A 25865-nucleotide genomic window follows, 5' to 3' on the forward strand; every position below is an offset into this window, starting at 1 on the left:
AGACAGAGAGACAAAGCATGAATGGGGGAGGGGCAGAGAGAGAGGGAGACACAGAATCGGAAGCAGCCTCCAGGCTCCGGGCCGTCAGCCCAGAGCCCGACGCGGGGCTCGAACTCACGGACCGCGAGATCGTGACCTGAGCTGAAGTCGGACGCTTAACCAACTGAGCCACCCAGGCGCCCCCAGCTAGAATCTTCTGGGTGAGAGAAGCAGACACCCATGATATCTGCCGTGGGACCCGGGTTGGACAGGGACAGCACCTGGAGTGAGAATGCCTGCTCTCCTGGGCTCGCTGGCTCTCTTTCTCTTGCACTCTGTTTCTCTTGCTCAGTCTCTTCTCCCAGCACTTCTGCTTCAGCTGAAGCTTTTCTCTCTTACCCCCCAGCCTCTCAGATCACCCACAAATGCTTGCCCTGATAACCCCAGCTTTCACATGTTCTCTTGGGCCCTGACTCTACCTCATGACTTTTCAGCTGAAAAATCCCACCTCTGGCCACTCATCCCAATATTCCAAATAGGCCAAATTCCCCAAGAGAGTGCCTGAGTGGTACAGCGGTAACAGGTAGCTGGCCAGGCCTGTGGATGCGTTGCCCTTGAATCAGACATCACTGATATCATGTGATATATGACTTGGCTGCCCAGGGCGTGTGAGCAGTGTAATTCCCCTTAAGTGAGTCTAGGGGTGGGATGACACCTTACATGTTCGTTTTACATGTCCTTGCACTAGCCCTGATGAGGTCATCATTGTTACCCCCATTCCGTAGGTATAGAGCTTGAAGACCAGAGAGGCTAAAGCATTTGCTCAGTTCCTACCAACGATAAGCATCATGGTCAGAAGTCAGGTACAGCTGAGCCTGCAAAGCCCCTACGAGGAAGCTGCCTCCAAACAGAGAGGAAGCCAGCAGAGGTGGCCCCGAATGCATGTTACCCACTCTAACATTCAGAACTTCTCCTTCACACGCAAATCCCAAAAAGCCGACCTATCTGTAAGACTGCTGTAACTAAGTACTGCAGACTAGGTGACTTACCAACAGGAATCTATTGTCTCATAGTTCTGGAAGCTGGAAGTCCACAATCAAGGCATCAGCTGGGAAGCTCCTCCCTGAGGGAACCTGTTCCATGGCTGCCTCCTTGGCTTGTGGTTAGTCTCCTGGCCAGAGACAGCCAGGGACAGCAAAGGCACACACAGCACTCACATGCCACCGCTGTTATTAGGACTGACCCTGGAGTTGCTGGGGACTGCCTTCTTTAGTGCCTTGGAAGGACGAGGTCCACTCTTGCTTTCCTTCCACCAAGGATCTCCTGCCAGCCTGTTTTCCAGAAATAGCTGCATCCAACTGACCTCAGTGAGGCCTCCTTCCCATCTCACCACCCAAGTCTCCTCCTCCACAGCTTTCAGAGGAGGGCCTGACAGGAGCCAACCTCCAGTCACTAGTTGAGGCCCTCGCACAACAGAGGAGGCTCCTATATGCTTGCTGTACCACAGATCAGGCAGGATCCTACTTTTTAGCAAATATCATCTACCCTGTTCAATAGGATAAGCAGATTTATCGTAAAACATAACTTCAGGAAACAGCCACCTACAAGGTGTGAATGGTGAGTGCAGCAATGAGGTTAGACCATGCGAGTCAGGGCGTGGTCCCCCACACCAGTAACACACATGCGGGGAGCCGTAAACACGAGCGTAGATTGGCTAGTATCACCCTAAGTGGTTAACACAAGGGTTTGGACTTAAGGCTTAGCTCAAATTCCGGCTCTGCCACTGACCCTACAGCAGCGGGCAAAGTTTTTAACCTCTCTGAACTTCAGTGTCTTTATCGAGAAAACAGGTACAATTACACCTACTTTGCAAAGTTAGGGTAAGGATGAAATGAGGTGACGTGTACAAAATGCTAACACAGCCCTGGGCAGTGAAGAAATGTTCAAACAGTGGCAGTTAATGTTATCATCACTCCAAATTTTTGCTTAACAAATTTAACTTATTAAATTTCATCTTAATTTTAAAATTGGTATGAAATTTAACCCTAATAACAGGGATACCTCCTACCAGTTCCTAATTTAACTGGCTTCAGGTGCATAGAGACTACCAATTAAATGCGAACAAGAAATCCAACGGATGGGTTTGTAAGTCGGTAGACTTACAATAGTATTTGTCAATCTCGCAAACACAGATAATAATTCTGATTTGACAACCAACCCCCAAGCATCTGTCATTTACCTGGCATATTTTAAGATAATGGTAAAATATTTTTTTTTTATGGCTGAATAGTACTCTACTATGGGTGTAGACCACATTTTCTTTATCCGTTCATCTGTTGATGGACACTTAGGTTGTTTGCACAAAAACCTTTTTGTTTACAAAAGGTTTCCACGTACATCAGCACGTGTGATGCTCACAAAGGCTGGCACCATCCTACAAATAAGAATATGGAGGCGGAAAGGTCATGTGCCTTGCTTGTCTGAAGGTCAAACCAAGGTTACATACATTTAACATCTTCGTGCCGACACTACACTTTCTCTTGTTGCAACAACCAAGAACGGTCCCGGGAAGCCTGCTGGGTGAGGGCAGCTTGGGAGAAGACAAGGAAAAAGAGAGAAAAGAAAATTGTTTTGCATGAAAAACAAATAGGACTTTAATGAAGGAGAGAAGAGAGCACGTGGCAGAGCAACATGAGCACGTAGATAAAAGCGGACATTTCTTTAGAAATAGGAATCTCTGGAATGAAAATGTTTAAAGATCTTCACATTTCTTTGATGCAAACCTCCTCCGCATTCCTAAAACTTTAGAAATATCTGCTATATACCCAAAAATCCTTGTGTGCATAGGTTTTGGTAGAAACCTAAGTAAAGGAACTGAAACATGACTTCAAGGTTGACAATAACCCAAGAGAATACATGCGCAGGCAAGTGGGAGGCGACCAGACACGGAAGGGTTCAGCTCAGAGCAGAGGTGACAAGAAAAATGAACCACACCCAGGATGCCCAGAGAGGTTGTCAGCCTGCACGGGGGACTTGTGATGGTACTCAACCCAACGTCACCCGAAATTCAGGGGACAAGCAAAGGCTAGTATGGATAACAAAGTGATTTGGTACTTTGAGGAAAGGTAGAGTCTAAGACACCTTTTTGCTTGTTATTCGGGAGAAGTTTTCAGTTTGGAGTTCTACTGGCTAGGAATGAGAATAAGAAGATAATTTAAACAGAATGCCCCGTGGCTACACTTCCAAAGAACCTTCAAAGCCCTCAGACTCTTTTGCAAGGGAGACATCAGGCAGATGGCTCTCATGACCAAGTTAATTCTGGGCACTACTAACAGCTGCCCACGGAACCCTGTGGCCAAAATGTTTGCAAATACACATAAATTTGGAACTGAAATAACTGAAGCATTGGCTTCCAAACCTCCTTCAGCAATATCCTTCTGCTCAAACAAAACCTTCCACGGACCACACAGGGGAAGGAAGCTGGAAATACAAAGTCCCCTAAGCAAAACCTGGGAAGCACTCTTTAAAAACCCAAGACATTGGAGGTGAGGAGGAGCAAACACATCTTTCCTGAGAAAGTTTGTATTATGTTAATTTTCAGTTACAACAGACAAGGTAAATTCTCAACAGTATTGTTTCAATTGATCTGTGGTGGAAAAACATCAGAATGGAGAGGGAGCAGGATATTGGTGGGGACTGAGGGAACCTTCTGGGGTGAGGGTAATATTCTAAGTGTTGATGGGCGTGTGGGTTACTTTTGTCAAAATGCAACAAATAGGTCCTTTAGATGCGTGTATTTCATAGATGTAAAGGTCATATCCAGTTGGCGGGGAGGGGGGAGACTAGCAAATATTGGACTCTAGTTGACGATATGCATGTTGAAGTATTGAAAGGAAAGTGTACAGATGTCTGCACCTTACTTTAAATTCATCAAAAATAAAACAAGATGGCTTGATGGATGGATAGAAGGATAGATAAATGAATAGACTGGTGACAGGGCACATGTCTTTGTCAAGGTAGATCGGAAAATGTTAACAGTCGAATCTAGGCAGTTGAGCATACAGCAGGTTTCAACTTTGCTGTATACTTGAGATTTTTCCTAACAAAACGCTGGAGAAAGAGTCCTTATCTTTCGGAGATATGTATTGAAATACCTGCGGATAAAATTATACAATGTCTGGTTTGCTTCAAAATAATATGGAAGAACAAGTGTGAGGACAATAGAGGAAATAAGATTGGCTAAGAGATCTTCGTTGTTGAAGTGGGTAATGGGAACATGGGCTTGTCTTAGTCCCAGCTGCTATAACACAATCCCATAAAGTGGGTGGTTTAAACAACAAACCTTTCTTTCTCACAGTGCTGGAGGCTGGGGAGAGCCCTCTCCTGGTTTGCGGGCATCGTCTTCTCTTGTGTCTTCACAGGGTAGAGAGAGAAAGAGGAAGCAAGTTCTCTCCAGTCTCTTCCTGTCAGGGCACTAATCCTATCAGGAGGCTCTGCCCTCATGACCTAATCACCCCCAAAGGCCCCCCTCCACACACCATCTCATTGGGTTTTAGAGTCTCCGTATATGCATTTGAGGTGGGGGGGTGGGGGAGACCCAAACATTCATTCCACAGCAGGAGTTAATTTTACTCTACTTTCTCTCTACTTTTTGTGCATATGCTTGAAAGCCCCGTAATAAGAAATTTTTCGAAGTGAAAAAAAAATACTGCGTTACATATTCTTTCATTTTTTATTTTTTTATTTTTTGAGAGAGAGAGAGAGAGAGAGAGAGAAAGAGAGCGTGATCGAGGGGCAGAGAGAGAGGGAGACAAAGGATCTGAAGCAGGCTCCGCGCTGACAGCAGTGAGCCCGACGCCAGCCTTGAACCCACGAAACTGTGAGATCGTGACCTGAGGCCAAACCAAGGGTCAGACGCTCAACCAACTGGGCCATGCAGGCAACCCCTCCCAATTTCTACTTTTAAAATATGAGAAAATATTGTGTGAAAAACTTAAGATGCAATAAATAATACATTCTACCCCTTATGTACCCTATAGTAACAGGTTCCCATGTAAAAGGTTGAAATAGCAATTGTCCTCTCTTATCAAATTCATTTAAGTAAAATTGTGCATAACTTGGAAAAGGCCCAGATCCCACTCTAAAAGCGTTTCTCCTTACGAAGCGCCAAGAAAGAATTCCAAGTCGTTAAACTGTATCCAGCTCTGGTTCCTGACATGGTGACCCCGTAACGGAGATAATAAGAAGGCTACTATTTCGGATGTGGCTGCTGCGCCCAGCTATGTAAGACATACCCAGGCCCAGGGAGTCCAGGGCCTTGCCCACACAGGGACCCAGGTTTTTTGCCTCCTGGGTCACTGCTCCCACTTTTTCCATACCGCCTTTCCAGCAAAACGCTTGAACTCTCTTACCAACAAGAAAAAAAAAAAAATCACACTTTTGAAATTCATCAAAATGGAATTTCTCCTATATGTGCCCTATGCAATAAAGCTTGATTCAAAGAAACGCCCCCACATTCTGATGTTTAGCCAAACCACCTCAGGCTTTACAATGGGGCCAGAAATATGACAAAGCCCGGCTGCGTTCCAAGATCTTCCGACCTTCCTGCTCACCATCAAAAAGCAAAGCTCCTTCTCCCCCACTCCTTCCTCTCGGCGCTCTCTCCCCCACCTCAGACTTTCTTGTGGTATTTCAAAACATTTCCTTATGAACCTGGATAAAACACGAACAACCAAGGATATGGAAAACTGGAACCTTGTTTCCTGAACAATTTGAAACCTAAAAATAAATTAGCGCTTGTGTGTTCTGTTTGAGTTTTGGATGAAAGCCCAAGACGCTGTCTTTTGCACCTGAACTGGTTTGCCCATACCTGCGCGAGGGAACCGCCCTGCCCTTGGTGGAAATAGGATGGGTTATTGTTCTGTGTGTTTTAGGCTTTTTGGTCGTATTCAAGAGCATTCCCCTGAGGGCAAGAGATGGACCTGGGTGAGGGATCACACAGAACAAAGGAAATGTGTGGAGGGAGCGATCAGCCAGATGGACCAGATGCTACAGCAGGCACTAGGTAGCCAGTGGGCTCAGTAAAGCCTGAGCAGCACGCAGGTATGACGTCCAGAGGGCGTGTAAAAGAGCGAAATGGCCACGTGGAACTGTCAGAGGGGCTGATACAGGTGAGTCAGGCTGTGGGAGAGGATGGAGCTCACTGTCAGCCAGGGCTGCATAGCGACCCTGTGAGAGAGGGCTCCGGAGCCAGCCCACCATGAGTGTAAAACTTGTCTCCTCCGCTTCCCAGCTGGGTGACCTTGGCTAAGGAACCTGACTTCTCCAGGTGTCAGTTTCCCCGCTTCCAAAGTGGAGATGATCTCAGCCAACGTTGATTGATGAAGCGTCTTCCACAAGCCAGCTCCTGTTCTGAGAGCTCTATATTTAGCCTTCTGAACAACTATCTGTGTCCGTATATTACTATCCCTGTTGGAAGGAGCTAAGTAAATTTGTAAAGGTCATAGGGCTGTCAAGTGGTGGGGCCCCACCACAGGCCAGGGAACTGGACTGCAAAACCCGCCAGTTAAACCAGTTAGCTCTCTCACCTCCCTTTTGCGGTCACTGGGCAACAGTGACTATTCATAAGACCCACTGCACCCCCAAAAGTGTTATAAAGCAATAGCTGAAGAAGTAGGCCTGTTCATTTAAGATTGCAACAACTTGCCAATAGCTAAGGTAGATGTAAATCAAACTGGGAAGAGAGAAGAGGGCTGGGGCCCCAGGGAGGACACCTAGAGGCAGACCACCACAGTGACTACCAAGAAACACCAAAAGCAGCTGCCCGGGGGCAGGCAAGATGGCCTGAGGAGAGCCACAGGAAGTGCCCTCTGCAGGGAGCCGGTTATGGTCAAGATATGACTGGCAATCCCGGAAGTGACCCCTACCTCAAAATACGTAAAATCTAAGGTATTTGGTTCAGCTCCTAACCTGGAGAAGGCAGTACAGGACAATCATTACAAATACCACCTAGAAGGGGGTGGAGAGGGGAGGGCTGGGAAAAGCCAAGGCCATTTCTATCCCAGGGTAAAACTCAGAACAGTGCTCAACTGCTATTTCTTTTCTTTTTTTTTTTTTTTAACGTTTATTTATTTTTGAGACAGAGAGAGACAGAGCATGCACGGGGGAGGGACAGAGAGAGAGAGGGAGACACAGCATCGGAAGCAGGCTCCAGGCTCTGAGCCATCAGCCCAGAGCCCGACGCGGGGCTCAAACTCACGGACCGCGAGATCGTGACCTGAGCTGAAGTCGGACGCTTAACCGACTGAGCCACCCAGGTGCCCCTCAACTGCTATTTCTTGAGTCTGTGTTCCTATCCGCCTATTTGTTACTTGTGTCATCTCCATGGAGACACTAACTGTAAAAAGTTCTTAGAAATGAAAAACACCGTGCACTTATTTCAGTGAGAACAAGGAAGGAGGGTTGATGGAAACGACGCAGCCGCCTTTGAAGACAGCTCCAGGAGAGGGAGAATTTGGAAATGAGACACAAGTGGGCCAAATCCCAAGGGCTTATAAGACGGAAAAAAGAAACATGTGGAAGCCTGTTAAAGGCTGCAGAGATGGACCTCGGGGTAGCCAGAAGGAGGGCTGGGCTCTCCCACTCTTCAACCCGGCAGGGACTCCCTCCAGGCCTGCGACGGAAACAGCAGCCACATGCTACCTGCCAACCACAAGCCCACTGGAGCCCAGGGAGAGGTCTAAGCCTGCTCTGTTCCCACCAAGTCCCCTGGTAGTCTGTACAGAGTCAGCCTCTGATGGGTCTTCATCTCTCTGTCTCTGTCCTTCTGAGAGATGCAGGAAGGAAAGGGGAAGCATGTCTGCATCTCTTCAAGACTAAGAGAGGTTGAACTGGGGGCTGAGCCTGGGAAAGCTACCCACAAAGGGAGCCCACAGAGGATGGGTCACCCTGACCGCCCTGCAGGCAAGAAACTTCCCCCTCTGGCACTCGAGCCCAAACCAGCTGACTCTCCTTCTGCCCCCGGGGGGTGTGCATGTGGTCAACATGCAACCCACCGCCCCTTCATCAGGAGAGACTCAGGGCCCATGTCTTCGTGCAGACCCATCAGCCTTCTGCGCATGAACGACCTCCTTCAATGCACCCCGGGGTACCTGTAGGCTAAAGAACAGAAGACGGGGTGACAAGACATCCCCACTGGGGGGTAGATGGAACAAATCAGTTGAAGACCTTTGAGGTGATAGTTAGAGGCCCCCCAGCCATGCTGACCGCACTCCGTGCAAGCAGGCCTAGGACCGTCCTGATCTTCAGAGTAGAACAAGACAGACTTCCTCTTTGCTCAGATCAATCACCTCGCACAGCTTGGCTGCACTACTGATTATTAAAAGACTCTGCTCCCACCAGATGAGAAGGATCCCAAACAATAGAGAGACAAAAAGAAAAGAAAAATGTGTCATGCTACATCCAGACCACGTGGAGAAGTCAGCCTGTATGACTTCCGTTTACTTAGCAAAGGTCAAAAAACACCATTTTACAAAGGATGACAACTATACCAAAGTTATATGTTTCAATGACTGGAATGAAGTGTAAAGAAAAAGACGAAACGGAATAAAATATAAATTACGTTCTGTCTTGTTTGCATCTAAAGATCATCATTTTTGTGTAAAAAACACTGTTTTATAGGGTGCCTGGGTGGCTTACCTGGTTAAGCGTCTGACTTTTGATTTCGGCCCAGGTCATGAGCTCACAGTTCTTGGGATCAATCCCTGCATCAGGCTCTGTGCTGAGCATGGAGCCTGCTTAGGATTCTTTCTCTCCCTCTCCCTCTGCTCCCCCCCAAAATAAATAAGCATTTTAAAAAGAAGAGGTTTATTAAAAAATAATAATAAAAATAAAACTGTTTTATAGGTGGCTTCTTTCAGTTCTTCAAACATGCAGAATTCATTCCTGCCTCTGAGCCCTCACACATGCTGTTCCCTTTACCAGAACTCCATGCTTTGCGTGACTTCTCTCTTTTATCCTTCAGGCCTCAGCCTGAGTGTCCTCTCTTCAGTAAGGCCTTGGCTAACTATCCCATCTAAATTAGGACCCCTCCCCTTATTGCCTGTCCTAGTACCCTGTTTCTTTCAAGGGCTTATCAGATTTGAAATCATCTATCAGTTTACTTTTATCTTTCCTACTGGAATATAAGTATTACAGACCCAACACAGAGCACAATGTAGGGCACGTAAGAGTGCTTGGTGAAAATGTACTTACGTGAATGGAGGGAAGATCAAAACATAGGATTTGGTGTAAAAGTGGGCCTGCCGGTGTGTGGGGGTTAAGGCCAGGAGCCCTCCCTCACCTCGGAGGCTGTTCTTAATACCCCCTCTCCCAGCCCAGCCTTGTCCCAGCCAATTCAGTTTCAAGCCACTAAACTGCCCTCCTCTACATACGGCCCATCAATGCCCTCACCTGCAGGAGTCTCAGTCACAAAGGAGGTGTGAGGCTTAGTTTCCTGTACCCACTGGCTTCCCAGTGGGCGGCCCCCTCTACCAAACCTTTCCAAAGGCCAAAAGGGCACCCAGACAGCCATTGGTATGAGCTGAAGGTCAAGTACAGGACTGGACTTGCAATAAGGCAATATTCCCTGTCCACATGAGACAGCTTAAATTCATGCTCAAAATATCTCACTATTAGAATTTAACCTGTTTTTTAAATAGACTTTCCTTTTTAGAACAGTTTCAGATTAACAGAAAATTGACGAGAGTACAGAGAATTCCCATATACCCCCATACCTAGTTCTCCCTAATATTAACATCCCTCATTAATATGTACCTTTGTTACAATTAATGAATCAGTGCTGACACATTATTTTTGACTGAAATCCACATTTTACTAGATTTCCTCACTTTTAACCCAATGTCCTTTTTCTGTTCCAGGATCTCATCCAGGCATCACATTACATTTAGCCATTGTGTCTCCTTAGGTTTCTCTTGGTTCTGACAGCTTTTCAGACTTTCTTTGTTATTTTTTAAAATTTTTTTAGGGTTTGTTTATTTTTGAGAGAGAGAAAGAGAGAGAGACAGAGCACGAGTTGGGGAGGGGCAGAGGGAGAGGGAGACACAGAATCTGAAGCAAGCTCCACGCTCCAAGCTGTCTGCCCGATGCGGGGCTTGAACCCACAAGCTGTGAGATCATGACCCGAGCCGAAGTCGGACACTAAACCGACTGAGCCCCCCAGGTACCCCTCGACTTTCTTTGTTATTGATGACTTGACCAGTTTTGCATGGTTTGGGCAATCGCTCTATAGAATGCTCTTCTAACTGGGATTTTGGAGGTTTGGGATGAAGGTCATAGAGGTAAAGTGTCACTGTCATCACATGAGATCAAGAGTACATACCGTCAACATGACTTATCACAGTAGATGTGGGCCTTGAGTATCTGGCTGAGGTAGTATTTGCCAGATTTCACCACTACACCCCCATCCACACTGTACTCTTTGGAAAGAAGTCACTGCCTCCATTTAAGGGATGGGAAGCTGTGTGTGCCCCCTCGAGAGGGAGGTATCTACATAAATCATTTGGGATTCTTCTGCACAAGACATTCGTGCCTTCTCCTTCGTTTATTTATTTGCTCAGTCATTGGAACCAGTATGGACTCTGGGATATTTATTTTACACTTCGGGTTATAATCCAATTCTATTTTATTTTGTCACTTAAATTGGTCCACCTTTGGCCACCCAGAGTTCTTCTAGTTGGCTCCTGTCTCCCTTTGACATACCTCCAATCAAGTGGAGTTTGGTTTTGTTTGTTTTAAGCACTTTCCTACTTTTCAGAACTACAAGATGTGACCTGTTTCTTAAATCACGCCAGTAGCAGACCCTGATGTAAGGTAACCCCAGAAGTAGGCAATTAAAAGGCTGCCCCGGCCTTTTATCGATGGACGGAGATATCTCTAGCCTGCATGGCTCCCTGGTGTTCACTTTTATGAAGCTCTTGCTTTGCCTCTCACCCAGACGTCATTTGTCAAGTGCCAAGGGGCACAGAAAGCCATGGGACAGGGGAGGTGGGAGGCCACAGTAGGGGGATGCCAACAGCAGAGTCTGAAAGACTGGGATTAGCTGTGGCCTCCACACTAGCTGAGTTACTTTAGAGTAGGTCACTCACATCTCTGAGCCCTGGCTTCCTCATACGTTCCTTGCAGGACTTTGTGACAACGGAAGGTAATTCGTATGAATGCCTAGCACAGAACTGGGCCCAAAGTTGTTGCTAATAAATAAATAAATAAATAAATAAATGGTTAGCCTCATAGAAGAAAGATTGGGAGAGCCAGTCCACTCTACAGGGATTTCAGGGTTGCAAGCAAGAACAACCCGCTTGCTCGGGCCTCTCCAGCCAGCTGGGGCTCCATCAGTTCAAAACCAAGCAAATGACTCATGAATTCTAATCCATTCTTCCAGTCTCAGCTTCCCTCCTTCATGCTGGGAGGCCAAATTACAGTATTTTATTATTTTGCCTCTTTACTGTGTATTTTATTTATCTCTGTTGTGCTGCCTAGTTTTTGGCATTTTTTCAAAAGCTCGACATGTTCCTACCTGCTATTTGTATTCTCGGTAAAACCACCAATCGTTATAATGTACCTCTCCCAACCTTCAGGAGGATTTCTATGCGGCGCGTTTGCCACACTGCTAGCTTCATTAATCTGGAACTGGATGCTGGGACTCCATGTACTGTTTCGATTTATATGTTCTCTCAGTATGTTTGTCATTTTCGTGAATCAGAGACTCTGCTCCTGGGTAAGTGGCTGCTCATGGTGGCCCCCACCAACCAACCCCCAACTGAATAATAGAACAGGCGTTGATAGAATAAAGGTAGGATATATCGGACTTCTAAACTGACCTGAAACCAGAAAGGTCAACAGTGCTATAGCCAGATGTCCTCTGAGTACAGGGCTCCCGGTCACGGTGCAAGTTGGTATCTGGCTTTCCTTCACTGAAGGCCAAGAGCTCAGGGCCACCTATGTCTTGTCCACTGCTGTATTCCCACAGTGTAGCACAATGCCTGATACATAGCGGGTGTCCAATGAATATTTACTGAATGAATGAATGGGTTTTCCAGAAAAGTAGGCACTCCTGCTTTTCTTTCATTTCCTGGTAGGTGCAGAAGCGCTCTTCTCCTTAGGTCAAAGATTGGCTCCATTTGACGTGGCCTGCCATGTTGTGTTCTAAACTGTAATCTGAGTCAGAGACCGAGAGACCCCTGGAAGGGAAAGGAGAGAACAAAGGTGAACTTGGATAAGCATGCTGCTACAGACCAAACGTTTGTGTCTTTTTTCAAAACTCACGTCGGAACCTAATTCCCCGTGTGTGGATATTTGGAGGTGGGGCCTTTGGGAGGTGATTAGGTCACAAGCACGGAGCTCCCATGAAGGGAACAGTGGCCTTAGAAAAGACCCCGGAGAGCTCTCCCGCCCCTGCTACCACGTGAGGACGCAGGGAGAAGACAGCAGTCTTCTGTTATAGCAGCCCAAGCAGACTAAGACAAATGCCCTCTCACCCCCTCCAGGGAACTTCCCCAACCATCAGTACCAAACACACCCTTCCAGGCCCAGCCCACCCAGCACCAAGGTGGCTCTCTTCCACGACACCTTCCCGGGCCCACTGACTCAACAACTTGAAACCTGTAGCATGAGCCCACGAGGCTCATCCACACGGCAGACACACACTCTGAGGACCCTTCCCTTACTGTACAGTCTCTCGTGCGCCAATCCTAGATGGCGCCTGTACTTTTTACCTGTTTGCAGCTCACCTTCCCAGCTACCCTATAAATTTCTCGACAGTAGAGACGCGTCTTATATTTTTTGTTAGTTCTGTCTGTCCCGGCACCACCTCCAGCACATGGAAGGTTCTTTCTAAAGTCACCCACCTCCAAGGCACCAGCCTTAATCACTTCATCACTTCATCAAAAGGGAGGAAAAGGGAGGACGTGGAAAGGAGGTCAGAGAAAGGAAAGAGGGAGAGGGTGGGGCAAGGCAAAGGACATGAGCTAACCAAAATAAAAAGAACTGAGCCCAAACACGCCCCGACAGTAGGTTAGGTTACATTTCACCGAAGTATCGAGTGGATTAAAAAAAGAAAACAAAAAAACAGTGATGGGGCACCTGGGTGGCTCAGTCAGTTGAGCGTCTGCCTCTTGATTTCAGCTCAGGTCATGATCTCACGGCTCATGAGATCAAACCCCGTGTCGAGCTCTGCTCTGGCAAAGCCTGCTTGGGATTCTCTCTCTGCCCCTCCCCTGCTCTAAATAAATAAATAAATAAATAAAAACAAGCAAACTAAAAAAAAAAAAAAAGACCCAGTGCTGCTAAGGCAGAAGAGGCAAGCACGGTGAGCCCGCTTACCAATGCCCCCCACTGCCTTTCTCCTTCAGGTGCCACTGCTAAGAGAAGAACCCCCTTTGCACAGCTCTGGCTGTCTGCGCTGTGCCTCACTGCGTTGAGTTCAATACTGTGTGCAGTCAGCAGACGCTTACCACCTGGAAATCGTAGACCCACAGGTTTGCCAAGCTGGAAAAGCCCAGGCTAGGTTGCAATTCTGACCCTCATGTCCGGTGTCCCCTTCCAAAATAGAGAAGACCCCCCTGGAAGGGGCATGAAAGATCTAGTATAAGCCATGTTAACTTTGCTGAGAAAATGTGTACATTTCCTCAGGTTCTTAAAGGGGTCATGCTGTCAAAAAGTCACAGATCACCACCCTGGGCTAAGTTACAGACCAGGAAGCTCTGACCCAGAAAAGGTCAGCAAATACCCCCCAAGGAAATAGAGCCAAGGTGGTAAAAGAACCTGAATTGCAACCCCATTCTCCTGCCTTCTGGCTGCCGCTTTTTCCCCTGCACTTACTCGCTTCCCTTTTTCGTTATAAAGAGATTTCCTTTGTGACACTATTGGCTCTAACAGGATTTGACCTGTGGTGTTCTAGATGCTTCACTCTGTTACATTTTAAGCACTTTCTATTTGCCTGCTTTCCTTCCCCCTAATGATGCCCACAGAGATGTAATTTTCTCACTTCTCTTTTTCTATTATCACCTTATCTGGCCTTTGCCCACTCTCTTTTCTGCTACACATGGCATGTCTCGGGGTGCCCTTTTGTCCTCCCGTCTTGATTTTATGAGAAGTATTTATTTCCATGTTTTCTGTATTTGCCTGGATGTATTCTTACAGAGCTGATAGTAAGACTCTTCTGTCTCAGCAGGAAACGATTGCTCATGGCAATTACGCCTGCTGTCTTCCTTTTCATTTTCCTCCAGCTCTTGATGAAATTGTGTTTCCAGAAACCCTATGAATTCTTTCTCAGACTCTTACATAACTCAGTATATTCAGCCATTTCTTTCTCATCCACATTTTTTGTTTGTTTGGTCGGTTGGGTATTTGGCTCATATTCTCTCCGACTAATTTGGTGCCTATTGTATCTTCGGTGTCTCTCACACCGTAGATGGTCTCCTGCATCTGGATGGACGGCTCGAGACTCAGGCACATTCGGTTGGTATTTGTATCATTAACTGCAGAATGAGTCTGTGAACCTGACAGTTGCTGTGCTGCTTGTGACTCTGTTTTATTGATTTGTTGTTTGGGGGGGGACTGTTTGTTCGCTCTTCTGTGGGGAAGGGACGTTCATTTTGGGTCCAGTCTTAGGGCTAAAGTTTAGAATGTGTTCCTTTGTTCAAAGTTTATGTTCTTTATATCTTTATAGAGTTTGCCCCTTAGGCAAAGCTCAGTGTGTGTGTGTGTGTGTGTGTGTGTGTGTGTTCTGGGAATGATTCTAGAGGATATTTCATTGGATTTGAAACAGAGGCTCCAACATCTTCTCCATGAATCGATCAACACTTGAGGATAACTTCTCAATTCCACTTCCCCCAACCCCACCCGACCCAGTCCCATCCCCTTGCCCTGCCGCACTCTCAAGATTAGGGTTCCATCCCGGGAAAGAACGCCAGCAAAATTAAGGCAGAAACCCCTGACAGGCCCTTACACACCACTCTGGGGTTCAGAGGAAGCCAGTAGCATCATGGGAAGGGGCTGGGGATGAGGCAGGAGGTAACACAAGAGAAGATAATCCAAAAGTAACTCGGATTCCTGGGATCCTTTCTTTGGGCCATGAGGTTCACTGATAGTGAATGTTACTTAGGAACAAACAAGACTGATGGCCTCTATCTGTTGAGACAGGGAAGGAGAAAATTCATCCCAAACCCCACCGAATAAGCAAGGGAGTGGAGGAGAGGTGGGTAATACTGAACCTTGGCTGCATTTCCTGGTTAGTTCAGAAGAGAGGGCAGCGCAGGTTCTACGGGGAGGGCATGATGATCCCTTGGAAAGGAGCTGGGAGAGGCAGAGGCAGCGAAGCAGGGCCTAACATCCTCAGAGCTTTCATTATGGCAACTGCTCCCATCCACCTCATTCCCCTCCATGCATGGTACCCCCGTGAACTTTGAACCCTGCTAGGGGTGCCATCAAAGTTTGATCGATGTGTAAACTATATTTTTGCCGTAATAGGGAATACATACTGGCAATGTCTGCCCGATAAAATCTTGAGCTGAATGGGTCACAGTGTGCAGCCTGGGGTCTGGTACAAGTTCCTGCCAATAGAAGGAAACAGGTTTAGTGTAATGTCAAGCCAGCCTGAAAAAGAGACTCCACGTTCAATGCAGCTCACTAAACCTTTGCCCTTATGAATTTACAAGATCGTGTACCCTGCCGGTTAGCAATTCTATGCAAACAGAGTCAGCAAATAAATGATGTGATGGCTATTGAAAACTTTTTTCAACGTTCTTATTTTTTTTCCTTGGAAGAGGTGTTGACCTTCAAATGCACTGACAAAAAAAAAAATAATTCAAGTATTCAGAAGGTTGCCAGGCATTCAGAAAGAATCGGTGAAAAGGATGATCTGATTTTAGAAAGCTAGAAATTAAAAAACAAAAATAATACCTATACATTCTCTTCCTCCCTGTGAAGATACCCAAAATGTCACCAATAGAAATTTGAGAGGCGGTATAATGGAACAAACACTGGCATCAGAAAATGAAGACTTTGACCCAAGTCTGCCTTTCACATGGCCTATGTCCCTCCCTGGGCAAGTCACTGAAATCAGGTTTTCAGCTACTTTTTTCCATACAATGGAAAAGTTGAACCTCATCGTTAGCAAGGCCCAATTCAAGAAAACTAAACACATCAATGGACTAAATGTGTTCCTTTGTTCACTCAAAATGCAAATGACTTTATTGATCCCCATGGCAAAAAAATAAAAAGAATCTTCTATCAATTACTTTATGGGTAGGAGACTACGAATGATAATATAACTATGCCTTTATTTAAAAGGTTGATATCTGGACACTTTTAAAGAAGAGACAATAAAGACACTATTTTCTAATCTGTCAATCCTTACAGCTGTCCAAATTGCATCAGAACATTCACAAAATGCATTCACAACCACTATCAAATTTCTTCCTCCAAGACACCATGAGAGAAAAGTATAATTATCACCCCCATTTTACACGCGGGAAAACTAAAGCTCAAAATAACTTTCTAAGGACAGTGAATTGGAAGCAGAGTTGAAGCTAGAGTTAGTTCATTACAAGGGTGCCTAGTTTGGCTCAGTCGGTTAAGTGCCCAACTTCAGCTCGGGTTATGATCTCACGGTTCGTGAGTTCAAGCCCTGCATTGGGTTCTGTGCTGACAGCTCAGAGCCTGGAGCCTGCTTCAGATTCTGTGTCTCCCTCTCTCTCTCTCTCTCTCTCTGCCCCTCCCCTACTTGTGCTCTCTCTCTCTCTCTCTCTCTCAAAAAACATTTTTAGAGTTAGTTCATTACATACAATGCATAGTACAATGTGATTTTCTTATACTGTATAATGAAATGTGTCAACATTTAGAAGATCGACAGAGCTCGGTGAACCATTATGGTCCAAATGAACAATGAATAACATAAAGCCATGCATGGGTAAGTGATCCATGCAAAGTACAAGATAGATCAACGGGTTGCAATATAACAGAATATGAAAATTTCATCGATCTGTTTTCAAACTTCATATTGGAATTAACCATCTAGAACCACCACTTGTTGAGCTTGAGAGTAGTATCAAGAATGAATTCCCACAATTATCTGAAACAGTTATGACAGTTCTGCTTCCTTTTCCAACCGTATCTGTGGGAAGCTGGGTTTTTGTCTATACGTCAACTTCAAACAAAACAACACACCCCAGCAGATTAGATGCCAAAACAGATGTGAGAATCCAGTGGTCTTCTAAAAAACTAGATATTAGGGGCGCCTGGGTGGCACAGTCGGTTAAGCGTCTGACTTCAGCCAGGTCACGATCTCGCAGTCCGTGAGTTCGAGCCCCGCGTCGGGCTCTGGGCTGATGGTTCGGAGCCTGGAGCCTGCTTCCAATTCTGTGTCTCCCTCTCTCTCTGCCCCTCCCCTGTTCACGCTCTGTCTCTCTCTGTCCCAAAAATAAATAAATGTTGAAAAAAAAATTTTTTTAAAAACTAGATATTAAAGACATCTATAAAAATATAAAGTGATGGCACTCTTCTATGTTTTGTTTCCGAAAATAGAACTTAAAAAAAAATTCAGAATGTTACTTGTGTTAACAGGCAATAAGACTATTGCTCTTATTTTTTCATGAATTATTAAATCAATATTTTAATCTTTTCTCAGTTTTAACTTCTAGCATGGCAAATGTGAGTAGATATAATCTCTACAAACAAAATCTCTCTGGGGTTCTCAATAACTTTTTTTATTTTTTAATTTTTTTTCAACGTTTATTTATTTTTGGGACAGAGAGAGACAGAGCATGAACGGGGGAGGGGCAGAGAGAGAGGGAGACACAGAATCGGAAACAGGCTCCAGGCTCTGAGCCATCAGCCCAGAGCCCGACGCGGGGCTCGAACTCACGGACCGCGAGATCATGACCTGGCTGAAGTCGGACGCTTAACCGACTGCGCCACCTAGGCGCCCCCTCAATAACTTTTAATAATATAAAGGGATCCTGAGACCAAAAAGTACAGAGAAGGAAGGCCCCTCCCTATATGATGATAGAACAATCACTTCACCAGGAAGATACAACAATCTCAAACCTGCATGCACTTAAAAAAAAAATGGCCTCAAAATACATAAAGCATAGAGATTGGCAAATCTACCATCATAAAGGAAGATCTAATTGTATCTCTCTCAATTATTGTTAGGTCAAGCAAGCAAAAATGGGTCCAAAGATTGCATCAGTTGGGTCCTGGCAGCAAGATGATGCCATACTGATATGAAATGAAGAGAGAGAGTTTAATTAAATATTCACAAGGTATGGGCAAGGTCCACCAAAGATGGACGGAGAAGCACATCCAGGGCTAGCCACAGGGCAACAGGGGCTAAACGGCCGAGAAGAAGACTTGGTCACCAACACCAGTGAGAGCTGTGGCTGAAGGGTGTCTGACAAGCTCTGAGACCTCTGACAGAGGACTGTGTCTTTGCCAAAATGGCTCAGCAGGAGGAAGCTGGAAGAGTTATTATTCTGACCTTTCTCTCTGCATTTTCCCACTCTCCTCCCCATATCTCCACTGGCCGAGCCCAAAGAAGCCCAGGGTGGGGAGTTTTTGATAGAGTTCATACAGGTCAGCCTCCCACAGCACAAATCAGGGTGAGGAAACGTAGAAAGTAAATCCGAAGGGGCAAAAGGAGAAGATTCAACACGGAGATCACTGACCTGAACATCATGTACAGGTCAGTGTGCCAGATGACAGCAGAACCCAGGCTCCAACATTTAGAGAATATGTACCTTCCAAAGCACAAAACATGGACTGTTTACAAAAACTGACCACAATTCTAGGCCAACAAGCAAGTCTCAGCAAATTTCAAAAAAATCCACGTCAAATAGAACCTGTCCTTAACCACAAAACAATTCAATGGGGTGGGGGGGGGGGGGGGATTAGAAGCCAATAACAAAAAGATGAGGAGGAAACCCACATATTTGGAAATTTTAAGAAGAAACATTTAGAAACTCAAGAAAAAAATCATGGACATTTAGATATATTCAAAAATTGACAATAACCAATTTATGTAAAGAAGCCAAATGTCCACCGACGGATAAATGGATAAAGAAGATGTGGTGTATGTGTGTGTGTGTGTGTGTGTGTGTACATATATATATATATATATATATGGAGTATTATTCAGCAATCCATATATATATTGATATATACTCAGCGATATATATACATATATATATATATACATATATAGAGTATTATTCAGCAATCAAAAAGAATGAAATCTTGCCATTTGCAACAACCTGGATGGAACTAGAGGGTATTATGCTAAGCGAAATAAGTCAGTCAGAGAAAGACAAATATCATGATTTCACTCATATGTGGAATTTAAGAAACAGAACAGATAAACATAAGGGAAGGGAAGAAAAAATAAGATAAAAAAAAGAGAGGGAGGCAAACCATAAGAGATTCTTAAATACACAGAACTGAAGGTTGCTGGAGGGATGGGGGGGATGGGTTAAATGCATCAGGGGCATTAAGGAGGGCACTTGTCAGGATGAGCACCTGGCTGTTGTATGTAAGTGATGGATCACTAAATCCTACTCCTGAAGACATTATTGAACTGTATATTAACTGACTTGGATTTAAATTTTAAAAAAAAGAAATATGATAGTGTCACAAATACAGACCACATATCTAATTTAAAAATTGCAGTAGCAGGGGTGCCTGGGTGGCTCAGTCGGTTGGGCGTCCAACTTCGGCTCAGGTCATGATCTCGCGGTCTGTGAGTTCGAGCCCCGCATCGGGCTCTGGGCTGACAGCTCAGAGCCTGGAGCCTGTTTCGGATTCTGTGTCTCCCTCTCCCTCTGACCCTCCCCTGCTCATGCTCTGTCTCTCTCTGTCTCAAAAATAAATAAATGTTAAAAAAAATTTTTTTTTTAAATTGCAGTAGCCATATTATAAAAGTAAAAAGAAATAGATGAAATGAATTTTATTTTACCCAACATATCCAAAATATCATTTAAACATGAAATATTAGAATTATTAATAAGGTGCTTCTAAAAAAATTAATGATAATGAAAATAACTACACACCAAACCTTGCAGATATAGCAAAAATTGTACTCAGAGAGAAATGTATATCCTAAAACGCATAAGTTAGATAATTTAGAAACTAAGAACTAATGAGCTAAGTAAGCATCCAATTCAGGGCATTAAAAGAAAAACCAAAAAAAGATGATAAAAATATAAACACACAAGTGAATGAAATAGAAAACAAAAGTAAAAGGCGGACGATCCACAAAGCCAAGTGTTGGTGGTATGGTAAGATTGAAAAGCAACAAAACAAACTCTTTGTGAAATCGGGCTCTTACAAAAGATGAGCAAGCAAGATGACACAAAATCTCATCCCTGCGTCCCCCTTGGTGGCCTCAGTCCGCCCATCTCTAACCCGCAGCCATCAGGTGCTGTGCTTTCTGTGCGCTGGCAGGGCGGGCGGGTGTATTCGAAGTCGCAGCCTAAACGAGCCAAGGACACAACCGATCGGGCCTGTGGCGTTTCCACCCGCCGTGTCCCGGCTGAGCCATAGCTGCTCCGGGTCCGCGGGGCCAGCTGCTTGCCAGCTGAAAGAGCCGGCGAAGAGCCAAGGGGCTGCCGAGCACCTGAAGCGGAAGCAGACAGGGAGCGAAGCCGCTGGGGGAAAAACACAGGCTGCCGACTGGGGAGGCTCAACAGGCAAAAGGCAAATCAGAGGCGAGTCAGTGTTTCACCGTCGGCCAGCGCTGCCTTTGCTGCTCGTGAGGCGTGTGAACACCCCCATCCGGGGGGATGTGGGGTCCTGGAGGGCTCTCCGTGGCTACAGGAAATCTTTTGTTCATGCTGGTTGGGGAATCGTCTTCTGGTGTTCGTATTCTCCGTTTTTCCTCCGCTGTCTTCTAATACCTTTTCTGCAGGGACCGCAGAATCTCGCGGACCCCGGTCATGTGTATAACAGAGGCCCATCCACGCGTGCTAAGTCAAGATGTGTAGGCCAGAAAGAAAACACTCGCCCAAATCGGCCGAACCCAAAGTTTTATAGGCATGGAAGGCCGTGAGAAGGAAAAAGAATTGCGAGTCAGGTACACAGAGTCATTTGCAGCTTCATGATCTCTGAAGGGAAGCGGCATTTCTAAACCGTAGGTGTGGAACTGAGGTTGGCTAGGACAGGTGCTGTGACACAGGGTACATTATCGCCAACTGGTCACCCACTGTAAATGAGTAATATCAACACTCTGCCTTGGAAATCTATCTGTTCTTAATGTACCTCAAACCACAGCCAAATAAACTCTTAAAATGGCAATACGGTGATTCATTTTCTCACACCCAAAGCCAGTTCAAGTCCTTTTGACTCTTGAAATGATCAGTCATTAATCTGCTAAAGTGTTCCATGTAGTTGGAGAGAAAGCCCTGAATTCCAGTTTATCGGAAATTCAATTCGGAGTTCAATTAGAAATATCAGTATTCTTCATTCAGAGAAACATCCCCCAAATAACGCTTTCATTTCCAATTTTAGTTAAAGGAACAGTCTGAGAAATTGTATGTTTTGTTGCTTCACACACCCATTAAAAAGCAGAAATAGGGGCGCCTGGGTGGCTCAGTCAGTTAAGCCTCCGACTTCAGCTCAGGTCATGATCTCATGGTTCGTGGGTTCCAGCACCACCTCCGGCTCTGTGCTGACAGCCTGGAGCCTGCTTTGGATTCTACGTCTCCCTCTCTCTCTCTCTGCTCCTCCCTGCCTCACACTCTCTCTCCGTCCCTCAAAAATAAATAAAATTTTTAAAAAAAGAACAGAAATAGACTACAAGTGATTGATACTATTACTTCTGGCGATGACTTTACAATTCTCACCCTGTTTATTTATAATCACCATAAGTAAGTGAAATGTGCGTCTTTATTTAATCTTTAAGGAAAGAGACCTCGTTTGTTACCCAGTCATGTCTTCAACATGATAGAGCTCAGACTTGAAAAAGAATTTTCTGGTTTCAGTATCTGGGTATGATGAGATTTCCGTGGACCATTATAGTCTTTCCTATATTTTTTGATCTTTCATCTGGATTGTTTCTGTGTATATGTAATGCCATCTCCTTGCTTTTTAATTCTATGACATGGAAATCAGAAACAATCTTTATAATCTCAAAGTGCCCAGTGAATATACTGCATAATGGTTTGACCGACTGCTCCAAGGTCTGTATTATACAGGCAGTTGTACTCCTACTATCTATCAAACCAAGGATGTAGATAAGGTAATAAACCTCCAGCTAAAGCTTATTACACAGGACTGTAATTCTTCTCAATTCTTCTTAAGAATTACCGTAAGCAAAATACGAATGTTTCCTTGTTTCAGCCTATTTTTCCTCCTTTGCAAACTGAGCATTATTTTCATTAAAAATTGTCATGTAATTCCGTGATAAGGCTTACTGCAAATAGTTTAGAAATACACGTGCAGGCCTGCACTTAGGGTACCTGGGGCTCATCTTATTTAAATAAAAACATGGCCTCTGTGCAAGAGCAATGCTGAATTTTCACCCAAAATTGCATAAGCCTAGCATGTAAATGATGTGTAAATGAAGTGCTCCCTGAACAGGCATTAAGCGAGCATTAAGAGGGAAGACCATAACAGTCCATCATTTCAATGGTCCCAGCCCAAAGGTGCTTGAGTCGCTTTGACACAACAGAGTGTGACAGCTTCATAGGCATTGTTTCAGGCCGCTGAGTCCAAACTCAGTGGAAAAGAGGGAATGAAACTAGGCCCAACGAGTCACTGATGGCTGGACCCCAGTTCTTCGCCCCAGCCAGCACAGTCCATCAGTTTTCTAGATTGGGCTCACCAACTTGATCCATGGGAAGGAGGATTTTATGTAGCTTTGCTTTAAGTAAACGATGACCAGTTGTTGTAGAAATAACCCAATCAGTTAACTTTTTATTTGAATCCAAACTCTGGGCAGTGCTTGTGGGGTGCTCCCCAAAAGGATAAGAAGTGTTCCCTGGAACAGCTTGGAGGGTGCAGTCTCTCGGGAGTCCCTGCTCCAGTCTCAGGGTGAAAGCCTAACGATCATATTTTGCTATGAGTGTTCAGGATAAAAACAGGCTGCCTTTTGCCAGCCAAGGATTAATAGTCATACATCTTTCCCCATTAAAAGAATCCCCATACGACAATCCAACCTCAGTAATAATGCATCCATTCATACAGGAAAATAGATCCAATGCCGTCGTCATAGGATCACCACACATCCCAGTACCTACTACTAAGCCTCGAACATGGTAGGTACTCAAATCTATATTACTCAAGTCAACCTTGGGTTATTTCTCAATTATCAAGGATGAGTATTTAGCCTTCATCCACAAACTTTCATCCAACCCCCTAGACCCACATTTGCCCCATGTCCAGCTGGAGGTGGGCGTGAAATCTGTGTCATAGAACCCAGTATCATCAGTCAGTTTGTGAGCAAATTACCCACCATTTGACCTCATTAGTATCATTCTCCACTCCTATCAACAACCCACGGAATAGTTTATTTCTCAGTTATATTGTTGAAGGAATATGTTTTAGGTCTAATGAGGAAATTAAATATCTAGGTATCCACATCAAAGAATATATACCCAGAAAATAAAGGAATAAATATATGTATATGCCTACACAGCATTCATATATATATATATATATATATATATATATATATATATATATAAATATATAACACACACACAGCATAGCAATCCAACCTCATATATTATTTTCCAAATCATCTTTTCAAGAGCAAATCTTAATTTTCATCATTTTTATGACATTTCTTTTTAATGCATGACTACGATAATGTAATTTAACCTTTTCTTAATATTTAGGATTGACTTTAGAAATTCAAGTTAATGTTCTCTCCTGTAACACAGTGGTGCTCTCAGGGCCTATTAATGTACCTAGGACTCCCTTTTTTGCTATACTGAAGGGCTTCAATTTGGGGAGAGGAGTGTCTAGTTGGGGTTATTTCTTCACCTGCTCAAGGATCTCTGTCTCCTCAGACCAGAGAACCCGAGATGATCACTTCTCCTTGCTGTCAGGTGTCTGCCTCCAACCCTTTTCTTTCCTCCTCATTCCCACCCCCACCACTTTCTGCTTCTAAAATGCCTGTGAGAATGGTTCATTCACTCATGTCTTCATTCTACAAGTATTTATTAAAGTTCTACAATGTGCCGGGCACCGTCCTAGGGATAGCATAGAACCTGGTTCTTGTAGAACCCACAGCCTGTGAGTGCACAGAGACATTAGTCAAAGGATCACAGAAATAAATGCAACATCACCTCTTAGGAATGAGGGAGCTATGGTGCAAGAGGCCCTGAGAGTACCAGGGAGGCCAGAGAAGGCTTCCTTGAGCAAGTGATGGTTGAGCTGATCTGAAGAGTTAATGTCACAAGGAAGGGCCTCGGGAGCATTCCTAGCAGAGGGAACACATGCAAAGCTCTGTGGTCGAAGAGAATGAAGACAGCCCGTGACACAGGACCCCCGTGGCTACACCCAGGCCTTTTGGTATCCATTCTACGAGCAAAGGATGTATATGTGGGTGGGGGTGGGGGGCAGGTGACAACCAATTTTGCAATTTGAAAACACTACTTTGGCTGCAAAGGGGAGGACAGTTTGGATGTGGGCAATCGTGTGTAGTATATCCAACAGGAGAGCGTGGCACCGTCCAGGGATGGTGGCTTGGACAGAAGCGGGGGCTCTCAGTGAGGGCGCTGGAGACATCCGTGGACTTGGGTGGGAAAACAAGCAACTTCGGAGTGAAATGCAGTACTTCCTTCCACGATGAACGTCAACGCCAAACCACAGCAGTGTCAGCAGCACCTGTGACTCCAGCCAAGAGGAACCTCGGGCACTTTCAGATCACATCACAGTTGCTGCAGACAAATCGAGCTATCCCTTACGCTCATCACGACTGGAAAATTACTGTAGCTGTTGGGCTTGCCACGAGATCGGAGGACCCAAGGCGTTTATAAAGAAGCCCATACATGATTGTGACTCAACTTTTAAACATATGTTGATAACAATATTTTTAAGATGGGTTTCCTTCGTGATCCTCTGTATTTTATTTAATGAACTTAAGTCTCATTCTGAAAAGGAGCCCAGAGGCTTTACCAGACTGCCAAAGGTTTCCGGTGCGCAAAGTAAGTGAAGAGCTCCCGTGGGTGAAGGGGGTAGACCGTCTGAGAGCTATTTAGGAGGTCAGTGTGGCATGGCCCGGATGGGTTGAGTGAGGATGGAGAAAGGCACCTTACCATTCCTAGCGCTCTGGTTCCCGCGAGGGGGTGGGCGGTGAAGGTCTAGTGTTTCACTCAAGACAGAAGATACCAGGAGCTCGCAAGGACATCTGTGGATAAAGTGCAAAGGATTTTGTTAATGGGCTTGAGGGACATCTAGTTTGGCCACCTTTCTCACTTTCTAAATCTCAGCAGATTCACAGCTAACTGAGAAATATTGGTAAATTGGGTAGGTGTCACCATATATACAAATATAAAAGTATAAATAGGAATAGTTATCAAGAAAATTATAAGTTTCACAAACCACAAGAGACTCTTAAATGTAGAGAACAAACTGAGGGTTGCTGGCGGGGTGTCGGGTGGGGAGATGGGCTAAATGGGTGATGGGCATTAAGGGGGACACTTGTTGGGATGAGCACTGGGTGTTACAAGTAAGTGATGAACCACTAAATTCTATTCCTGAAACCATTATTACAGTATATGTTAACTAACTTGGATTTAAATTAAAAAAAGGAGAAGAAAATAACAAGTTTCTATTCAAGCAAAACACTTTCCAGTTACAAAGTATTTTTAATACTCACAAATGAAACAGTT

The 25865-nt window shown here is 45.0% G+C and overlaps 1 long non-coding RNA gene across 1 annotated transcript; it reads right to left on the bottom strand.

The window, feature by feature from the left end:
* Positions 1-7212: 7212 nt before the first annotated feature.
* Positions 7213-20926, bottom strand: LOC109503160. The gene is made up of 4 exons (XR_002745050.2): positions 20434-20926; positions 15516-15587; positions 11856-12215; positions 7213-8136 (listed from the first exon to the last, which is right to left on the bottom strand). It is a non-coding gene; the product is annotated as an uncharacterized LOC109503160 (long non-coding RNA).
* Between the last annotated feature and the right edge of the window lie 4939 nt (positions 20927-25865).

Source organism: Felis catus, chromosome C1, assembly GCF_018350175.1.
Source record: "Felis catus isolate Fca126 chromosome C1, F.catus_Fca126_mat1.0, whole genome shotgun sequence".
In the NCBI taxonomy this organism is placed as follows: domain Eukaryota; kingdom Metazoa; phylum Chordata; class Mammalia; order Carnivora; family Felidae; genus Felis; species Felis catus.